Genomic DNA, 22,333 nt, shown 5'->3' with positions numbered 1-22,333 from the left:
CCCAGTGAAGGTCAGTCAACTTTAAACACACTGAAATCACACAAGACAAATGTGGAAGGACAACGATTGTCTTTGAGCAGCAAGCTGTCCAAAGACCTGAAATCATCAAAACAAACTCACTCCATGAGGAGCCACACAGGGAAGAAACGCTTTAGTTGCACAGACTGTGGCAAATGTTTTAATCAGACGTATAATCTGACGATGCACACAAGGATTCATACAGGGGAAAAACCCTTTACTTGTACAGTTTGTGGTAAAGGCTTTATTAAGAGTGGTGAACTAAAAACACACATGAGGACTCATACAGGGGAAAAGCCCTTTACTTGTAACGTGTGTGGAAAAGGCTTTGCTCAGAGTGGTGGTCTAAAAACACACATGAGGACTCATACAGGGGAAAAGCCCTTTACTTGTAACATGTGTGGTAAAGGCTGTACACATAGTAGTGAACTAAAATCACACACGAGGACTCATACAGGGGAAAAGCCCTTTACTTGTAACGTCTGTGGTAAAGGTTTTGCTCGGATTGTTACTCTAAAAATACACATGAGGACTCATACAGGGGAAAAGCCCTTTACTTGTAACGTGTGTGGAAAAGGCTTTGCTCAGAGTGGTGAACTTAAAATACACATGAGGACTCATACAGGGGAAAAGCCGTTTACTTGTAACATGTGTGGTAAAGGCTTTGCTCGGAGTGAACATCTAAAATTACACATGAGGAATCATACAGGGGAAAAGCCCTTCACTTGTACAGTTTGTGGTAAAGGCTTTACTCAGAGTGGTAATCTTAAAGCACACATGAGGACTCATACAGGGGAAAAGCCCTTTACTTGTAACGTCTGTGGTAAAGGCTTTACTCAGAGTGGTGAACTAAAAACACACATGAGGACTCATACAGGGGAAAAGCCGTTTACTTGTAACATGTGTGGTAAAGGCTTTGCTCGGAGTGAACATCTAAAATTACACATGAGGACTCATACAGGGGAAAAGCCCTTCACTTGTACAGTTTGTGGTAAAGGCTTTATTCAGAGTGTTAATCTAAAATCACACATGAGGACTCATACAGGAGAAAAGCCCATAGATGAATGAGGAAAATGCACATCTGAGGATACTGAGGAGGAATCATACAGGGAAGAAGTGGTTAGTTGTAATAGTAATAAATGCACATTTTCCCCATTTGAGTTGACACATGATATAACATACAATCGAATGATCATTCATTCTATTCCAGGATGACAATGACAAGTGGTAGACATAGGCGGCGGGTGCGTAAGGCTAGGGAAGGCTTAGCCTTCCCAAAAATTATGCTGGGTATTTTTTTTATATAATATATGTGCGCAGCATTATATAAGGCTATTGTGTGTGTGTGTGTGTGTGTTGTCGCTGCTCCCTGGTGATCGCTGATCGGATAGGCTATACACTATACAGCAACTGGCCTGATCAGCATATGATTGACTACTATTGGTATGTCTGTAAACCTCGTCCTTCCAGTCGCGTTGTAGCAAACAGTAGCACGCGCTGGACCTGGTTTGATTTGGGAAACAGCAAAACGCAAAATGTACTTTTCAAGGCAAAGATAAAGTAATTCAGAAGAAGAAGCTGTGAGTCGGCTGTCAGAACCCAGCAGCGCCAGTGCCCGCACGGTTCACAGTTCACACCACTGCAGCAACACTGACGCGTTCAGCGGAGTGACTGCTGTCTCTGTGCCGTCTGTGAAGAGCCATGAGCCGCGACTCCCGGAGGGGCAGCAAGTTAGCAACACGCCAACACCGCCGGGTAATCTACACTGACTGACTCGAGACTTGAGAAAAAGACGTCCAAAAGTCGTTGTCTGTGTATAGGCTAATTCATTGGTAAAAGTATGCTAAATAACTCATTTTAGACCATCTGGGAAATAAATAAATAAATAAATCCGCGGCGGCGAGAATCCCCACCCCAAAGCAATTCTATAGCCTACCCAAAGGTAAAATGCACCCGCCGCCTATGGTGGTAGATACTAAAGTCCTGGAATCACATAATCTGACACTATCAACATGACCACCACAATTTAGTTTCTTAAGTATCTTTTGTATGTAAAACCTATATACACATGGCACAAAAAGTTGTTGTCTTTGGTAGATTATTTCTCTATTGTAACTCTGTTTAATTATACCGTCGGATGTTTCAGACTTTAACCCATCTTGGGGCGGGAACCCCGTTTGGTCTTTTAAGCATTATATTATACTTTAGCCATTGCGAGCTTGTAGGTCTGCTATTTTGTTTTTAATCGTGAAAATGTGGCGCGAATCTTTGAATATATATTCTTTCAGAGTGAACGTTTTTAACTCAAATCTTTGCTTCTGGGGGGGGGGGGGGTAACTACTAAGTAAGCAACTACGGCGGCCAATTACATATAATCTTGGGGGTCCTTGATGTGAAAATGTTTGAAACATAGGGTTTTTCAGATTACTGTCAGGATTTAGAAAACATTGTGTAGAATGGTTCCCAGGTCAACATGGGTTAACCAGGTCAACATGGGTTAACCTTTTATATGTTTCGGGAAGCTGTGGGTGATGACCGGAAGAATAAGGTCGCAAATAAAAAAAAATGTCTTGAATAAATAGCCTATACTCTTTTCCAAGTGTCTGTTTTCACAACTGAATGACTACTGAATGAGATGAGTGCACAAATTAAATGTAGAAAAAAAGTTAACTTTTACTTAGATTTGACATCATATTTGCTTTTGTTCTAGGCTAGAGGTACTTGAAACGTTTGATAAATATTGAACTCTATGATGAATTTTTACTCCCTTTAACAGTTTCCGTGCCTTGAATGGATTACTCCAGGTTAATGTCGCTGCCGGATCGGACATACCCGCCTTTTGTTTTATGTGTTTAATCCGCCGTAATGTAATGAATCAAAAGAAAATCCGTCTTCGTCGCGGAGTATGAGACCGGATGCCTTCGCTGTGATGACGAAACCGGAAATCGTCACATGCTGTGGGCTGCTAGGGCTTCTGGGAAATTGAGGCCAATGGAAATGCATTGGGTGCAACGCCTCATTGAAACCAATCTTGTGTGCGTCTTCCGCGTGCACCAAGATGGTGGATGCTACACACAGATCATAACAAACCACGGGAGCTTTTTTTGATGGATTTTCGCGGATTAAAAGCCCAAATAATTCAGCGTATGCTCTAAAGGTAATACAACAATCTCGGCAGTGAAGGGGGGTTGATTAAAATGCGGGTTAATCGTAAAAAACAGTCAAACTGTTAATTTATTTAATTTCTTTGCTGGTGAAAAACGATTAAATAATGAAGCAATATTACACGAGAGGGGGTGGCGAGTTCCGAAAGCAACGCAGAAGTGTAATATTGCAGTTATACCCTCGAGTGTAATACTGCAATTATACAACAGTTACCCTTAAAAATAAGAATCGCTGAAAAAAACATTCTTTTTAATGGATGTAGTCACTACGGCACACAAATGTCCCAAGTAACTAGCTAGCCTAGCCACCGAGTTTGCTAGCGCTCTGGGAGAACAGAGCGGCTGAATTCTTTGTTTTGATTAGGTGTGGAGCGGTGCTCGTTTGAACCACGGCTGGAAGGCTGTTTCAACCAATCAGATTGCTTCCTCGAAACGACCTACTGTTGCCACTTGGTATGGCCGATCCGGCCCATTCCAGTTATGCTACAGATTGTATCGTGCGTCGCTACTTTATAGCAGACCTGGGCATTGACCAGTGGTGGAAAAAAATACTCAATTGTTTTATTTAACCCATTTTGGACGGGAACCCCTTTTGCTGTTTAGGCATTATTTTATATTTGAAAAATAGCAGATCTACAAGCTCATAGCTCTACGCTTGTAGGTCTGCTATGAATATTGCAGATTTATTTTATCTTCTGCCACTAATACATGCATGCTTGAATGAAGTCTGTATACATGCATTTGTCCCAGATGCAGCTAATTAAATGTTTAAAGCAGGTAATAAAGCTGCAATAAGTAATAATATAAATAATGTTCTATAAATTATGTCCTATAGCAAAGAGCAGAGCTTCTGAAACGTGTTGGCTGCTATAGAGCATTAAACTGACCTTCATGCAGTACCTGTTATCGACCAGTAGGTGTCCTCCTAGACTACAGGATTTAAATGTCTCGTCAGAAGAGCAGGCAGACCCAATTCAACAGACATTATAAAACATATCTTATACATATCATAATCAGTGGTGTCATTGATTGTCACTTGGACACTTACTCTGGTGCGGGAGGGGGCGTTACTTATGTTACATGTATGTATACATGCATATAGAAAAATGGGGGGGGGGGGGGGGGGGGTGCAAACACAAACGTAGACTTAAAATACTCAGACAAACATCTTTACTGCACACTAGCACAACTAAAAAGGTTTGCTTTGGACGAATGAATAGATCTGTTCTTTGATGGAGGAGGACTCTGGAGGAGGCATTCGCTTCTTGTGTGAAGATAAGATAACAACACGCACCACCGCAGCAGTGGAGCCCCAGCCTACTGCTGTAAGTGTGCATGCTTATACTGTGCGCTCGGGTATAAACAGTTAAGCTGTATCCTGTTATGAAAAGACGCAAAGTAGTATCTGTTATGATTCTATACTAAGTACTGACTGGACCCTCGTCTGGTTCTGACAGACCGGTCTTGTGTGTGTGTAGGCTGAGGTTGGTGTGTGACGACCCGGTTGAATCATTCCTTGGTTCGGTGGCGGACAGACGGACGGACGGGCCCGGGAGAACAATAACATGACACGAAACTGTCTCACGCTAAGACGTTCACAAAACGTATTACATACAGAACAGGACATATATAGCAAGGATCCTCATGTCCTATAATTACATCACTGACTAGACATCACAATCACTGCCAGCAGCACGCTTGACCTTGCTGCGGCTCCAACTGTCTTCACTCATAAAGTATGTTACAGTTCAGGCAGTACACAATACTTATCAAGTACATTGTATATTCACGTACAACCACCTTGTACAAGTACACAGCATGTTGTATATTACAACAGTATCCATTTGATTCGGCACGGTACTTGCCACGGTGTGTAAATAGTAAACCTAGACCACTGGGTAGGCTATACTTACTAAACTAGACCACTGGGTAGGCTATACTTACTTGGTGCGTCTTGGAAAGTCTGGTGATGCGAGGTTGATTAGGTGCGTCTTCTCTTGAATATAATAATAATTGTAGCTGCCCTCGATGTGAAAGAATAGAAGAGGATTGGTCTCAACGGGTGTTTTTATTTCCTTTGGAAGTATGGATAGTAGTACACCGTGAAAACTGGAAAAATAGATAATAAATACTTTAACATTTCATAGTTTTCATTCAACAATAAAATACTTTATAGTCAGTTATAATTCAGTGATTCAATCAGTAGTAAAAGGCATCAACATAGAGACCCAGACAGGAATAAAGCAAAGTGAACCAAAACAAAACATCATAGACCCAAACAAAACCAAATAAGCCCAACGTAAATAATAAATGAAAACCCAAAACAAACAATCCTATACCTTGCTCCGGCTATCGAGGGGCTAACAAGCTGTTTGAACGCCACCTGGAACCTTCATACACCGTCACCCATCATTGTATGTCAACACTTAGTACGGCAGGCGGGCACTGTGGAAAGTACAAACTGCTCAGTCTACTGAAGGTACAAATGTCTAGGTTCAACATTTACCGCATTAAAGTGTGAGAAGCGTTTCCAAACAAACATACCGTAGTGTTGCTAGTGCTACGTATACACATACGCCGTAGTCTCTCTCTCTCCTGTCACTGTCTGACTGTGTGAATGGGGTGTGTGAAGCTAGCAGCCTCAGCTAAGTGTGGTGCGGTAACAGGAAGTTTCAAAGTAAAAGTGAATCGAAATACAGGAGACTTCAAAATAAGAAGAACAAAATAAGAAAAGTAAGTAACAAATTAACTTCAACTTAGGAAATGATTGAAGTTCAAATAACTAGTATCCCGGCAGTTACAATAATATTAATAATAATAATAATAAAACTTTATTTGTATAGCACCTTTCATGACATGAAATGCAGCTCAAAGTGCTTTACAGAGCAATGGAGAAAAAAAAGAAAAGCAAGGCAACTACATTAAAAAACAAGCAGTAATGCAATACAGTGAGAACATGAATAACAAAAAATAAAAGATCAATTAAAAGCAATGTTGTAGAAGTGGGTCTTGAGCTGTGCTTTAAAAATGTCTACAGAGGCTGCCTGTCGGTACAGTGGGAGTTTGTTCCATGCCGTCGGCCCGTAGAAGCTAAAAGCTCCTTCCCCGTATTTTTTTGTTGCCATTTTTTTAGGCAAAGCGAGCAGGCCAATCTAGGGGGACGCGTTCTAGCGTGCACGCGCACATGCACCGTTTCGTTCCGTCCCTGTGCGTGTGCACGGCGTGGTACTGCGTTCTACGAGCACTGCATGACACAACTGATCATAATGCAACACATAGCCTATTATAGTTCTACGAGCATGACACAACTGATCATAATGCAAGACATATTATAGTTCTACGAGCATGACACAACTGATCATAATGCAACACATATTATAGTTCTACGAGCATGACACAACTGATCATAATGCAACACATACTTATAATGCAACATTCCATAAGGACACATTTTGTATGGCCTGCATGAGGCTCCCTCCTTAACCCATTCTGACCTGAGATGAGATTCTAAAAATGTCTTCTACATCCTGACAGTTTTCATTCTGACCTCAGATCAGATTCTAAAAATGTCTTCTATGTCAGTCGCTCTTCGATTTTTCAAAAATAGCAGGCCTACAAGCTCATGCGCCACTCGGTGGCGCGCTATGAACTTGCAGTTCTGCTATTTTTCAATAACTAAAGCATGACATGATGCTAACACCAAAATGGGTTAAAATGTATTAAATTCGTTGTGGCCTGGCCAGATCAGTCATGTGACATTGTGTTTTCAACTGAACCTTAATGGTCAGATTCCTAACCTCTGACCCTGGCTAGCAGTAGATGGCAAACCGGAAGTCATTTTAGTGGACGGGAGCAGGACGGTAAACGGAACAGGATGGATGTTAAAATATTAAATATTTTTACCGTGCCGTCCAGCAGGTTTTGCTGTTTGCCATCTACCGCTTGCCTGATTCCATGTGAATGGTGAATGCATTAGATCAGTGAAGATCACCCATTATTTTGAATTATACATACACAGCGCTCCAGGTCAAACCATGCAGTTGTTTTTCACGAAATGTGGCAATATGGCTATGTCACCCTGCTTAGAGACAAAGACCACAACCATTGGCCAAAGGGTGGCGCTATAGCACTCAATTGAAAAACAGGCATAGATCATGAACTGCCAGCTCATGAACCGCCAGTAATAATTACTAGGTAATTGTACTGTCTATTACATAGGTACTAATTCAGACTCCCTGAGTCCCTGATGTTGGATTCCAGTCATCAGTGGTGGACAAAGTAGCCTACGCATTAGCCTACGCATCTATCTATCTGTGACAGTTACACACCTCCACCACCAGAGGGCGAAAGGCATTAAGGCAACAGTGCCAGGATTATTTTTGTTGCGCATGCGTGGAAAACCTTTGACCCTGAAGTGCTTGTTTGCATCACATGCCATCACGTCACGTGACTGCGTCTAGTTTTCCATTACGGCGATGGCCGCTGTTGAAGAAGTCAGACATGTTGTCGTGTCTCTCGGGAATTGTTGATGTTTGTGCCTTTATTACACATTCTATATTACAGTAGGAACAGAAAGCTTGGTGGAAATGTCTCCTAAAGGAGGTGAAAAGCGTCAAATGGAGTCTGTACGGCTGAAGATAAATGAACAGCTAGCGGCGGTGGGAGAGGAGATATTGTTTGTTGTGGACAAACAGCAGCATGGCGCTGCTGATGTTTGTAGTGTGGAGCTTAGCGTCAGAGTGTTTGTGTTGGAGCGCCTCAGCGCGGTGGGCGAGTTCATGGTCAACCTATTCCAGAGAGAGATGGAGACACTACAAACTCTGCTGGAGACACAAAACAAACTGCTGGACATTGATTTTGATATGGACATCGAGCTACACACTGCAGGTTAGACTCTGAACAACACCAGCTTAGCTACAAGTATCATTAAGCTAGCTGAACGGAACTACATCTCCCAGTAGTTGTATTAGCGCTAGAATGTCTGTGATCATACATAAATTACATATATTCCTGTTTACACAGCAGTAGATCGGATACCTCCGCTCCCAGTGAGCAAGGAGACATGGGCAGCATAAATGTGCTCCGCGCTCAGTTTGTACTCACCCAATAAATAATTCCAAAGATGTGGAGTGAGAAATTGTCCTCTAGTTTCACATCCATGTAAAAGTGCTCAGGGCGAGGGGTCCGGAATGACAGCTGGACTTCCATTTATGACAGTCACTCGCAGTGCAGGGTTTTCTGCTGCAGCCTAGGCGTGCAGAGCCTTTTTAAATCCATTCTCCGCAGCTGTAAGAAATTAATATTAAACCGAAAGAGTGCTTTTCATAAGGGCGTATTACATTCTAAAAGACATGTGTAGGTTACATTATTGATAAACGCATCGGTAAAATAATGTCTGCATCGGTGCCAAAAATGACGGATACATCGGTGAGACCAATGTCGGGCTCTACTCGCAACACCTTGCTCTGCGAGGCGTTGTGAAGAGACCTGAGACATTTTAAACGATGGTTATCCTGACAAAACGAATAGGAGAATAAATTTACTTTGAGTTGCTCTGCTGATGCTACCTACTCTCCCCTCCTCCTGTCTGTGTGTAAAGAGGTTTCATCATTTGAATATGAGGAGAGGAGATCCAGTCTGGTCCAGGAGGAACCACAACCTCCACAACATCACGAGAGGAGACCCAGTCTGGTCCAGGAGGAACCACACCCTCCACAACATCAGGAGAGGAGATCCAGTCTGGTCCAGGAGGAACCACACCCTCCACAACATCAGGAGAGGAGATCCAGTCTGGTCCAGGAGGAACCACACCCTCCACAGATTAAAGAGGAACAGGAAGAGGAGACTGGTGAGTCAACTTTGACATTACTACGTAGGAAGATGTTGTGCAATACTCTCTCAGGCATTTACCATTTCCGCAAAACCTTTAACTTTAACGTTTGCCAGGACAAAAATCTTCATGTTGGGTCGGGAGCTGTCGTACGCTTTGTCATCACCTGTTTTTCTGTCGTACACAAGCGGAGCAGCATTGTCTGAACTGCTGACATGCTGTCACAGGCATCTAAGCATATGTATTCACTCCTAAAATGTTAATATAAAACTATGTATATGCATGTAAAAAAAAAAAAAAAAAGTAGATTTCCAACTTTACAAGCAAATAAAATCACGCAATAATTAAAAACAATATAACATGTTTACAATGTATTAGTTTGTGCTTAACCTATTTTGGGCGGGAACCCCTTTTGGTGTTAGCATTATGTTATGCTTTAGCTATTGAATTTGAAAAATAGCAGATCTACAAGCTCTGTAGATCTGCTATCTGCTACTGAGCTTGTAGATCTGCTATTTTTGAAAAATCGAAGAACGACTGACATACTGACACGACTTTTCCAGAAAACTGTCAGGATGTAGAAGACCTTTTCTAGAATCTGATCTCAGGTCAAAATGGGTTAATCAAACAGTGCTTTACTGGCCTTGTTATGTGAGCGCACTGGTGAGATGATTTGGGAGCGCATGAGCGTGACATCAGTTGCCTATATAATCACTGATATTATTTAAAAAATATTTAGGCATAAATGGACTGCACGCCTTTATTTCCAAGTGACAATGACAAGCATACAGCTTGCCTATTTTTCGGGAGGTCGGACCGCGCTGTGCGTCACCAGCACATCCCAGCACACATGCAAGCCTTCATCCATATGTTTATGATTCGTTCATCAATGATCAAATCACTCCATAAACGTTGATTATGACTGCCTTGGCGACATTGTAGTAGCCTATCTCTCATGCAGGCATCACTCACCCACAACACTTATCACAGCAGTGCGCAGTCTCACTGATCGCCTTCGCCGTGCACTGCGCACGAATGGGTAAAATTAATATAGGCCTAGCTTACAAACGTATTCCATTCATGGCGATGCGATGTGTCATGTAGCCTTGAGGTGCGTGCGTGCATGTGTGCGTGGACATGACAGCAAGGCAAGTGAGTTGAGAGGGAAACGGACAGGGTAGGCCTACAGCTTTATTTAATTCATGCAGGTGTTCGTTCTTTATTTATTTAAGATACAAAGTTGGGCTTGCAAGTTGCGTGTGCGTGCGTGCCTCTGTATGTGTGTGTGTATGAGAGAGGGGTGAGGCGGGCAGCAAGGAAACGTTTTTTCCCCCTGTAACCATGGTTTCCAGGTCGTATTGCAGTTGTTCATGTCGCAAAAACGAGGGCGAGGCTTGATTTCATAGGGCGTGCCAGATAGATTTCAGCCGTCACATTTATTAACATTGGAACGAAATTAAGGAAGGATCAGCTGCTTGCGATCACTTTATAAACGCTGTGGCGACGTGAGTGTAGGCCTACTACAAAACCAACAATCTAATTTGGGGCAGATTTTACACTCAATTGATGTATATTATGTCTGTTTATGAGTCTGGCGTAGAGGATTTCATCCTGTGCTGGAAATCTTTTCAATAAATGTGCTCCGCGCTCCGTTTGTACTCGCCCAATAAATATGTCCAAAGACGTGGAGTGAGATATTGACCTCTAGTTATCCATGTAAAAGTTCTGGCAGGAAACGCTTGTTTATTCAAATATGTCTCATCTTTTCAAACATCTCTCATATATTTTCACGGGCCTGTACACAAACGACATTTTCTGAGGGCGAGGGGTCTGGAATTACAGCTGGACTTCCAATTATTAGTCACTCGCAGGGCAGAGTTTTCTGCTGCAGCCTAGGCTCCAGAGTCACAGGCACGACGCGCACAGTGCGTTCCATTCTCTGCAGCTGTTAGAAATGAATTAATATCAAACCAAAAGAGCGTGTTTCATAAGGGTGCCTCATTTTACATGTGTAGGTTACATTAATGATTTAAAAAAAAGACTTCGACCACATCAACAACTATTATTTGCCTAATAACTTAGTGTCCATGCATTGACTGGCACTGACGCTGAATTACGGCGACGAGGCGACAGCAGCATTGTCGGACCGCCTCCGCCCAGGAAAGCAAACAGAACCTGGCGCCGGTGAGAGTAACAAGTCCTAGCAAGTTGGTTCGTAAAAAAACATCTGGAAATACTGCTGTTTGGCAGCATTTCGGGTTCCAGCCAAATAAAAAAGGCTGATAATCACGATATTATTCACGGCATCAATACCAATATCAGAAAATCAATATCGCCGAAGCCTAATCGAAACGCCTTAAGGCGAGACACTTATTTTTTGAAACGAGGGTTATCCTGACAAAACAAATAGGAGATTAAATGTCATCTTTGAGTTGCTCTGCTGATGCTACCTTCTCTCCCCTCCTCCTGTCTGTGTGTAAAGAGGTTTCATCTGAATATGAGGAGAGGAGATCCAGTCTGGTCCAGGAGGAACCACAACCTCCACAACATCAGGAGAGGAGATCCAGTCTGGTCCAGGAGGAACCACAACCTCCACAGATCAAAGAGGAACAACAGGAGAGGAGATCCAGTCTGGTCCAGGAGGAACCACACCCTCCACAGATTAAAGAGGAACAACAGGAGAGGAGATCCAGTCTGGTCCAGGAGGAACCACACCCTCCACAGATTAAAGAGGAACAGGAAGAGGAGACTGGTGAGTCAACTTTAACATTACTACGTAGGAAGATGTGGTGCGATACTCTCTCAGGTAAAACAAATGTATATTTGTATTATTTTCTTTTTTTTTTTAGATATTTTTTTTTGCGGCTTACGCCTTTTATTGATTTTTTTTGAAGGGACAGACAGTAGGCTGACAGGAAACGGGAGAGAGATGGGGGGATGACATGCAGTAAAGGCCGTGTCGGGTCCGGGAGTCGAACCCGCGGCACACTGCGACTGGATTACCAGTCCGGTGCCCAGACCGTTACGCTACGGCCTGGGCCATATTTGTATTATTATTACTCTCAGAATCCACTACTCCTGAATGAAGTATCTGGTGCTGGGAGTCTGGTCCAACGCACAGGTCCTGGCTGTACTCGTGGTGAGAGCAGGAGTGGAACTGGTGAGACGTAGGAGGGGCCCGGACTGGAGGCAACCCACAGAGCCTAGTCCCTCTACCTGGTCTTTCCCTAGTGGGTCTGATCGAGGGTAGCCTCTGAAACCCAGACGTTTTTATTTCCAGGGAGAGAAAAAAATCTGGGGCAGAGTCCACTTCAATTCGGCATACAGTTGCGCAAACGTCGGTCACTCTTTGCTGATTTCTGATCGTCTGCACCTTTGTTAAATTGACGCACACACGTACACACGTACACACACACACACACACTCCTCTCTGTCGCTCTAATTAATTAGTCTCATGTCCTGCAGTCTAGTTTTGATGGTAGCTACTGGGACGTAAGTCGGGACTTACTCGGCTCACTCGGCTGGGTCACCCGAGTGAGGGGTATGATGTTCGCGAGACCCTGAACCCCGATGACCTTGGGATACATCACTGAGGATACCAGGTGCATCTATGACTAAAGGGTCATTCAGCAACTAACGATACATAAATGGTCATCAATCAGCACCAGACACTGCATTCAGGAGTGGTGGATTCTTGAGCCACAATGGTGCTGCAGGCTCCACCTGGGCAACGGTGGTGCTGCAGGCTCCACCTGGGCAACGGTGGTGCTGCAGACTCCTCTTGCAGCCTGAATGGCCCTCCTAAATGCCTCACCGTGGGGTTGTTGGGCTTCCTCCTCACGGAAGACACAGGCTGGGGCGCCAACCAACATACTGCTCCCAGGTGCCGTCTACATTCCGGCTGTCACACGTCTCTCCGGTGGTCACCAGACTATTCCTGGTTGTTCAGTAAACTCTTATTGAATGATAAGTACAAGTTGTTTCTACTGGTGATTTCCACAGAGCACCACAGGGAGAGGTCTACCGTATCTAGAGAGATGGCCTCCAAAAGACATTCAACGTTGTCAGAGGAACAGCCAGAGATGAACCAGAGACGTGGACTGTTTGATGCGAAGATGCAACCTGTAGTAAAGTTGTACCGTATAGGTATGTGCTGTTTTATTTACCTACTTACATAAAGGGATATTTCACTTTCAAAATAATTGTGGGTAATGTTATCGTCTACTCTGGTTTTTTGTGAACACTCTGGACAGTTTTTAATTTGCTCGATTCAGTATTTAGATATTTTATATTATATATTATATTATCAGACCAGCCCATTGTAACTACAAACTCCATTTTAACCATCGTAGATACACAGAAAACACCGATCCCTGGTTCTAGTGACTGATGTTGTCCTTCCTTAGAGAGGGACAGCTGAATGGGTAGAGAGCCCGTCTAGGAAACGGAATGTACAACAGTGATGTTAGGTCTGCAGTGGGTCCCAGGACCCACGGGTGGGAGTCTTAATAAAAAATTGTATTTCTTTTTTAAATTAAATGTAATTGTTTGGTAATATTGCATTTATACAAATCATGCATCAACTAAAGATTAAGATCTGGAGTCACCACTACACACTATATGTATGACACACTCAAACATCATTGTATTTTTGGAACATATGTTTGTTGAAACTTCCAACAACCAGTTTGAGTTTGTGTCAATTGTTTACAGTTTTCTTTTCTTTTTTTCTTGTAGTGTCATTTTGTCATAACCTTCTGTTGAACATTATGCAAATGCAACATTATAATCAATACAAACACAAGATGTTTTCTAAAATCTTTACTTGGACAAGTAAGTAAATGTTCTTGTCCAAATGACAAGTGGCTCAAAAATATAATGTCAAGCCCTGAAAATAGTCTTTGATTATAAATGGAGAAGATGATTTTCCTTCAAAAATGCAAAGTTCAAACATTAAATGTTTTTCTCTCTTTGTGTCTTTTTTTTCTAGCCGTCCCGCACCTCCCTGTGTGTAAAGAGGAGGTTTTTACTGAACAACAGGAGAGGAGCTCCAGTCTGGTCCAGGAGGAACCACAACCACCACAGATTAAAGAGGAACAAGAGGAGCTACTTCAAAGACCAGTGGAGGCTGATGGGTCAACGTTGACATTACAAGCAGTGAAAGGTGAAGATGTGCATGATGATGAAAACGGAGAGACAGAGCCTGTAGCCGGCACCTCAACTCAACACATGAAAACACAAGCTGATCTAGAGGACTGTGGAACACCACAACCAACTAGTGACGACCAGCTCCTCTCTTCACACTGTTCTGAATCTGACACTGAAGACAGTGATGAGTGGCAGGAGCCCAGTGAAGGTCAGTCAACTTTAAACACACTGAAATCACACAAGACAAATGTGGAAGGGCAAAGATTGTCTTTGAGCAGCAAGCTGTCCAAGGACCTGAAATCATCAAAACAAACTCACTCCATGAGGAGCCACACAGGGAAGAAACGCTTTAGTTGTACAGACTGTGGCAAATGTTTTAATCAGAGGTATAATCTGATGATGCACACAAGGATTCATACAGGGGAAAAGCCCTTCACTTGTAACGTGTGTGGTAAAGGCTTTACTCATAGTGGTGGTCTAAAATCACACATGATTACTCATACAGGGGAAAAGCCCTTTACTTGTAACGTCTGTGGTAAAGGCTGTACACACAGTGGTGAACTTAAAATACACATGAGGACTCATACAGGGGAAAAGCCATTTACTTGTAACGTCTGTGGTAAAGGCTTTAGTCAGAGTGATAAACAAAAAATACACATGAGGACTCATACAGGTGAAAAGCCCTTTAATTGTAACGTCTGTGGTAAAGGCTGTACACAGAGTAGTGAACTTAAAACACACATGAGGACTCATACAGGTGAAAAGCCCTTTACTTGTAATGTCTGTGGTAAAGGCTTTGCTCAAATTGGTGGTCTAAAATCACACATGGTGACTCATACAGGGGAAAAGCCCTTTACTTGTAACGTCTGTGGTAAAGGCTGTACACGGAGTAGTAAACTAAAAACACACATGAGGACTCATACAGGGGAAAAGCCCTTTACTTGTAACGTCTGTGGTAAAGGCTTTGCTCGGAGTGACGTTCTAAAACTACACATGAGGACTCATACAGGGGAAAAGCCCTTTACTTGTAACGTGTGTGGTAAAGGCTTTGTTAGGAGTGATATTTTAAAATCACACATGATGACTCATACAGGGGAAAAACCCTTTACTTGTAACGTGTGTGGTAAAGGCTTTGCTCAGAGTGAAACTCTAAATTCACACATTAGGACTCATACAGGGGAAAAGCCCTTTACTTGTATTCTCTGTTGTAAAGGCTTTGCTCAGAGTCGTGAACTAAAATCACACATGAGGACTCATACAGGGGAAAAGCCCTTTACTTGTAACGTCTGTGGTAAAGGTTTTGCTCGGAGTGACGTTCTAAAACTACACATGAGGACTCATACAGGGGAAAAGCCCTTTACTTGTAACGTGTGTGGTAAAGGCTTTGCTCTGAGTGGTGGTCTAAAAACACACATGAGGACTCATACAGGGGAAAAGCCCTTTACTTGTAACGTGTGTGGTAAAGGCTTTGCTCAGAGTAGTACACTAAAATCACACATGAGGACTCATACAGGGGAAAAGCCCATAGATGAATGAGGACTCATACAGGGGGGGGGGACCCTTTAGTTCCTGTTAGTGAAAAACGCTTGGGTCAAAATGCACATCTGAGGATAATGAGGAGGAATCATACAGGGAAGAAGTGGTTAGTTATAATAGTAATAAATTCACATTTTCCCCATTTGAGTTGACACATGATATAACATACAATCAAATGATCATTCATTCTATTCCAGGATGACAATGACAAGTGGTAGATACTAAAGTCGTGGAATCACATAATCTGACACTATCAACATGACCACCACAATTTAGTTTCTTAACCGTTTCAGTTCATACAACGCATGAGGCCGTCATAAGGATCCCAAAAAATTAGTGCCTATGACGTCTTCGCTTTCCGTATGCTAACGCTCTGTGCAACTATTAGCTTGTCATTGACTCCCATGTTAGCGCGGCGGAAAGAATATCTCGTATCTCCTAATCCAGGGCGCTCTCCGTGGTGATGAATGGATCGATATGCTGGCGCTTCATTTCTGCTCCTCATCCGTCTCTCCCGCAAAATATGAACGCTTTTTGGAGCGTAAAAAAATAAATTAAGATGATCGGGGATGTGAGGTCACTTTGTAAAGTCAACTTTTTTAGGAAAGTGTTTCCGGTTCATGGCTTTCAGAGTAAAAGCGATCAGACAACTCTGGCACCGAGCTTCTATTTTGATTCACTTCCGGCACTAAATGTGTTAAGTATCTTTTGTATGTAAAACCTATATACACATGGCACAAAAGTCCTAGTTTTAGTCGACAAAAACAACACTGCCGGTACCACTACTTTATCGTAGGGGTGGCACGATTATGAAATTCTGACCGTTAGCCCACCTCTGATTATCTGCAGGGTCATATCTGCCGATACCGATTCTGACTGATTCCGATATTTTACAGAGGAACCACAATGGAAACAAGCCTATAGGGCCCTATAGGGGCTTGGCCCAAAGCCTGTTAATAAAGTATTTATTCAATCAATAAATAGCCTATACTCTTTTCCAAGTGTCTGTTTTCACAACTGAATGACTACTGAATGAGATGAGTGCACAGATTAAATGTAGAAAAAAAGTTTACTTTTACTTAGATTTGACATATTTGCTTTTGTTCTAGACTAGAGGTACTAGAAACGTTTGATAAATATTGAACTCTATGATGAATTTTTACACCTGATTCAATAATGAAGCAATATTACACGAGAGGGGGTGGTTTAACGTCATTAATGCACGCCTGTGATGCTGCAGGAACGAGCCCGAGTTCCCAAAATGGAACCACATATTTCCAGATGGGGGCCTGCGGCCAAATACAGATAATTCTGGGGGTTCTTGACATGAAAAAGGTTTGAGAACCACTGACATAGAAACACAGGTTTCTGAAAACTTTAAGAATTTAGAAGACATTTGTAGAATCTAGTGTCAGTCAGGTCTCAATGGGTTAAGTAAAAGTATAAATACTGCAATGTAGACGTACTCCGTTGCAGGTAGAAGTACCGTATTCTAAGTGTGCTCGAGTAAAAGTACAACCGTATTGGCATCAAAATGTACTTGAAGTACTAAAAGTAAAAGTACTCGTATTGCAGAATGGCGCATGTATGGAATGTGTACAAAATAGCAGATCTACAAGCTCACAATGAGTTGCATCGCAACGTATTGTGAGCTGGTAGATCGGCTATCTGCTATTGGCCAAAATGTACGAAATGCACAAAAGATTCTACACATGAGCTTATATAGACAAAAATATCACACCCATGTGAAGTGAGGGGCGCTAATATATTAAAGTCTAAGTCATGTTGTTTAGGTGATGTAATGGTGATGTAAAACAAACATTATGACGTACATTTTCCCTTCATTGTCAATGGCGTTTACAAAACAAACATTGAACTAAAGACAAACATTAAACCGTCAACCGACAAACATTAAACCGTTGTGTCCCTATAGGAGGGGCTATAGTGCCAAAATGTCCTCTCAGTACAGGGTTGTGTAGCATGGAATGGCCTTCCTCTGCGTATAAGGGATTAATTGTGCTACATTTCCATCTTTTAAATTAAATCTGAAAAAATGGTTGCTTGAAAACCAAAGCTGCAAAATGATTATTTTAGGTGTATTTCTTTTTTTATGCTGTGTTCCCTCTGTAATGTTATGTAAATGTATTCCACTGTTTGCCTGTCCTGTGTTTCTTGTGAGGACTGTGGATGGAAATTAGCAACTGTGCTATATCCGGTGTATTTACGTCCATTAATATGCATTGTCCTGTCCAAATAAACAAATAAAGTCAAAGTAAAACATTGGGAGTACATTTTGTTTTTGTTTTTTAAATGAAGGTTTTATGAGCCAATGAAAATTGCAGTTTTATGAAAATTCTTCTTCTGCCCCTAATACATCCATGCAGAGTCAAGTGTTTATGAAACGTTGCAGTATATGGTGTAGAGGGTCATGCCAAATAACGCTGAAACAAGTCTTGTCCAGAAGCACTTCAAAATTAACCGCTTCAACCCTATGGATGGACAGTGGGCTTGGTTTTCTGGACCCACTGAAAAATCTACCATTGTTTCCCATAGAGATTTAAAAAAACATATTGATATAAATTATTTTAAGCCTATAGAATCCAACCATTTAAGATCCTGGTGAATCACGACCATATATATAACACCTTTGATTCTTAAAAACCGTTCATTGTGAACAATGTGACAAGAGCTTCTCCCAGATGCTACGCTGACAAGACACCAGCGTCTACACACCGGAGAAAGACCTTACCACTGCAAACATTGTGACAAGAGTTTCATTGACATATGTTGTTTACGGACACACCTGCGTATCCACACTGGAGAAAAACCTTACCACTGCAAACATTGTGACAAGAGTTTCAGTCAGTCAGGTACTCTGCAGGCACACCAGCGCACCAGTGTTGATTTCGTCGACTAAGACGAAAAATGTTCGTTGACTACCTTTTTTCACTGATGAAAACTAAATGGAAACTAAAGGAAAAGCTATGATGACTAAAACTAAGACTAAATATACCAATATATATCCAGTATAAGTCATTTTACAATTAGTTGCATGCTGAAAATAGACAATCTACAAGCTCAAGCACGACGCGTTGTGGGCTTGTAGATCGGCTATTTTCAGCAAGTGTAAAAAACAATAATTACGACTGCCCGCCAAAATAAGTTTTGTTCGACTAAATCAACTGTAGATTTAGTCAACTAAACTTAGTCAACTTCTCCACGTCATCAGTGCCCATACCCGAGGCGGGGTTGGCAAAAGGGCCTTTCTGCTGGACATTCAGTCTCACATGTTCTCCCCGTGTCCCCTAGGGTAGGTACCTCACATGTTCTCCCCGTGTCCCCTAGCGTAGGTACCTCACATGTTCTCCCCGTGTCCCCTAGGGTAGTTACCCTCACATGTTCTCCCCGTGTCCCCTAGCGTAGGTACCCTCACATGTTCTCCCTGTGTCCCCTAGGGTAGGTACCCTCACATGTTCTCCCCGTGTCCCCTAGGGTAGGTACCCTCACATGTTCTCCCCGTATCCCCTAGCGTAGGTACCTCACATGTTCTCCCTGTGTCCCCTAGGGTAGGTACCCTCACATGTTCTCCCCGTGTCCCCTAGCGTAGGTACCCTCACATGTTCTCCCCGTGTCCCCTAGCGTAGGTACCTCACATGTTCTCCCTGTGTCCCCTAGGGTAGGTACCCTCACAAAAAACATCCAGTAATCCTGGTCTAAACTACCTCCCCCTGGGCAGCCCGTGCGCCTGATGGAGGGGAAAGGAACTGATTGGAATAACGTGTTCCTTCCACGTGCTACGTCCAACCAAGGGAAACTCCCCTCTGTCAGGTGTAAAGGAGCAACTTAGACACGCATCGTCAGACAGCTGATCATACTCCTCCTGTCATGCATTATCCTTTGTGTCCTTTTGAGTCTTCCCATGTCTCCATATCCAGTCATATAACTCATATAGGATACTGTACATACATGAGTGTCTATTTCAAACAAAGTGTTTTTTGACTGGTGGGGGCATATTTTGACCCCCCTGTATTAGGATGTATTATAATTAGGATGTTGGTGGTAGTATCCCACTGACATTTAGTACCCCACAGGAAGGATGATATAGGGCCATTAGTGTCTATTTCAAACAAAGTGTTTTTTGACAGTCATATTCTGACATGAGGAATTGCCTGTCATAATTAGACCCCCCTGTATTAGGATGTATTGGGATGTTGATATTTATTCATCAGCCAACACTCCCCACTGACAGGTAGTACTGCTCATTCACCATCTTACAAAGAAAAACAGTTAGGCCTATTTGTTTTCCAAAACACAAACTCCCACTTACCCCTAAAATGATTGCAGACAGTCTTCATAAATACACAAGCCTTCATATCTTGTCTTTTACCAGTATACTACAACATCCCCTGTACTTTTTTTTTAAGTAAGTTTATTATGTAAGTTCAATTTGTTTCCACTTTAGTATAGAAGACAGTGGTCTGGTTTATGTACAAAACTGGTCAAGGCCTATAACAACGAATTAGTATTGTCAAATCCTCTTAGTCTCATATCCCATTGTGTAATGTGTAGGCATGTGTGCAGAAACATGTGTCCATAGTAGTAGTATTAATTCATGATCAGGATAAGTAAGGATAAATTACATTGTTATTAACAAAAGAGACACAATAACAGCAACAACTGTATTTGTGTAAACCTGGGAAACCTGGACAACGTCTTTAAGTCTTCAAGTCATTGTTCAGGTTGTGTTGCTCTGAGGGAATGAGGAGCACTCAGGTGTGTGGAATTAGTTTCAATAGGGTTGTGATGACTGCACTTTTAATTCAATGTTGTTTTTTCAAATGCTAAATAAACCCACATTCTTACCCCAGGTTAAAACAGGCTAAATGATGATGGCTGATGCTGCATTCACTAGACAATGCATTCAAATGCAGAGATTAAACGTGTTAACTGGTTGTCTGGCATTGGACAGATCACCTGTTAATGATCACATTATGGATGAACTGAGACCAGTTTACACCTCTTTGACTCTGATGAGTTTCAGCAGAACTACAATAATCTATCACATGGAACATGTGTTGTTAAAATAGCTTTAGTAATCATTGATATATTGTTTGTTCAGTAACAGAGGTCTTCCCATGTCTCCATACCTACTTCACTAACATCATTATTACTGTTTCATAATGTGAATTGTGTTAAACGTACAATGATCAACAGTATGAATTGAGGCCTGAGCTCTACTGTATTTAAGAATATATTAGCCTACTTTACTTACATACGCCTTGACTTCTGGGACATAGGCTGTCAACAAGTGATCTCTGTATGTCTATTAGGGATGTGGACATTTTGAGGATGAGACATTTTGGGCCGATATACAATATAATTAATAGCATTATGACCAATAACCGATATTATTGATGTCGATGTGATCTCATTCTGTAGTGAAAATTTATAATAATTTTGTCCATTCTGAAAAATACATGTAACAGGGTATTTGCACTGCAGGATTAGTCAGATTTAACTTGAATACCTTTATATTTAATATTGTGAGCTTGTAGATCTGTTCAGGCTGTTACTTTGGGCTTGTTTATACGTAAAGACAGACCGATTAATTGGACAGATTTATTAATCAGTCTGATCGAACCAATGCTGATTAATCTAAAAACTACTAAAATCAACAGTGTGAATTATCTGGTGTCTTTTAAAGCTTGATGACCGAGAGAGAAACAAACGATTGATTCAACATTTTATTCAGTTTGTAGAATGGGTACAGTTCAACAAAAGTACAGGTCAATACAAATACAAAAGGGATACAAGGGAAAATAAACAACAAATTGTGCACCAGGGTTCTATATTTTTCAATTCATCCGGACAACAAAAATCGTCTAAATGTAAACTACAGCTAATCTGGGTAATCTGTAACATGGTAGAAGACCAGTCCGTTCAAATAGTATGTTAGTTTACTTGCAATTCATCTATACATGGAAACATTTGTTTCATCGACATCCTATTAATCTAGAATTAGCATGTAATGCGTTTAAACAGTTTAGCCATAAACAATTGTTTACAAAATACCATAATGGAACATTTTCAGTGGCTCAAATTAGTACAATTCTAACACAAGAGCATAGACTGTAAAAAATATGGACAAAGCGTTCCCCGGGTCTAACATGAACGTAAAATGAAGCCTGTAATAATATGCTAATTCCTGATGTAAGTCGCCATCTTTGGTACCAGCTGGCCATTGGCTGGCTCCGTTTTGTATACCAGCTGGTCATTGGCTGCCCAGACGAGGCGGGACTTCCCCCCTTCTTCTCCGTTGGTTTTTATTTTGACTCGAGTGGGAGGGGAATCCCGATCATAGACTGTAATGGTAGCCACGCCCCTCAGAACATTTTTTATGGTCATTTTTTTAATTAATGGGACCATAATTTTCCAAAAAGAATATTATGACATTAGAAATGAGACTTTAAACTAGTGACTGGAAGAAGAAAGTATTCATGACCATGTTTATTAAGGTAATACAGTCTAGGTGAAGTTGGGCCAAAATACATGGGCCTCTATGGAGCTATGGGGCTTTTTGGGTCCGGTCCAGCGCCACAACAGGCCATTATATGAACTACCGATTTCAAATGAGGCT

The sequence above is a fragment of the Protomyctophum parallelum genome (genome assembly GCF_964188405.1).
Source record: "Protomyctophum parallelum genome assembly, chromosome: 17".
Taxonomy (NCBI): Eukaryota; Metazoa; Chordata; class Actinopteri; order Myctophiformes; family Myctophidae; genus Protomyctophum; species Protomyctophum parallelum.
This window is presented reverse-complemented; position numbering follows the sequence as displayed.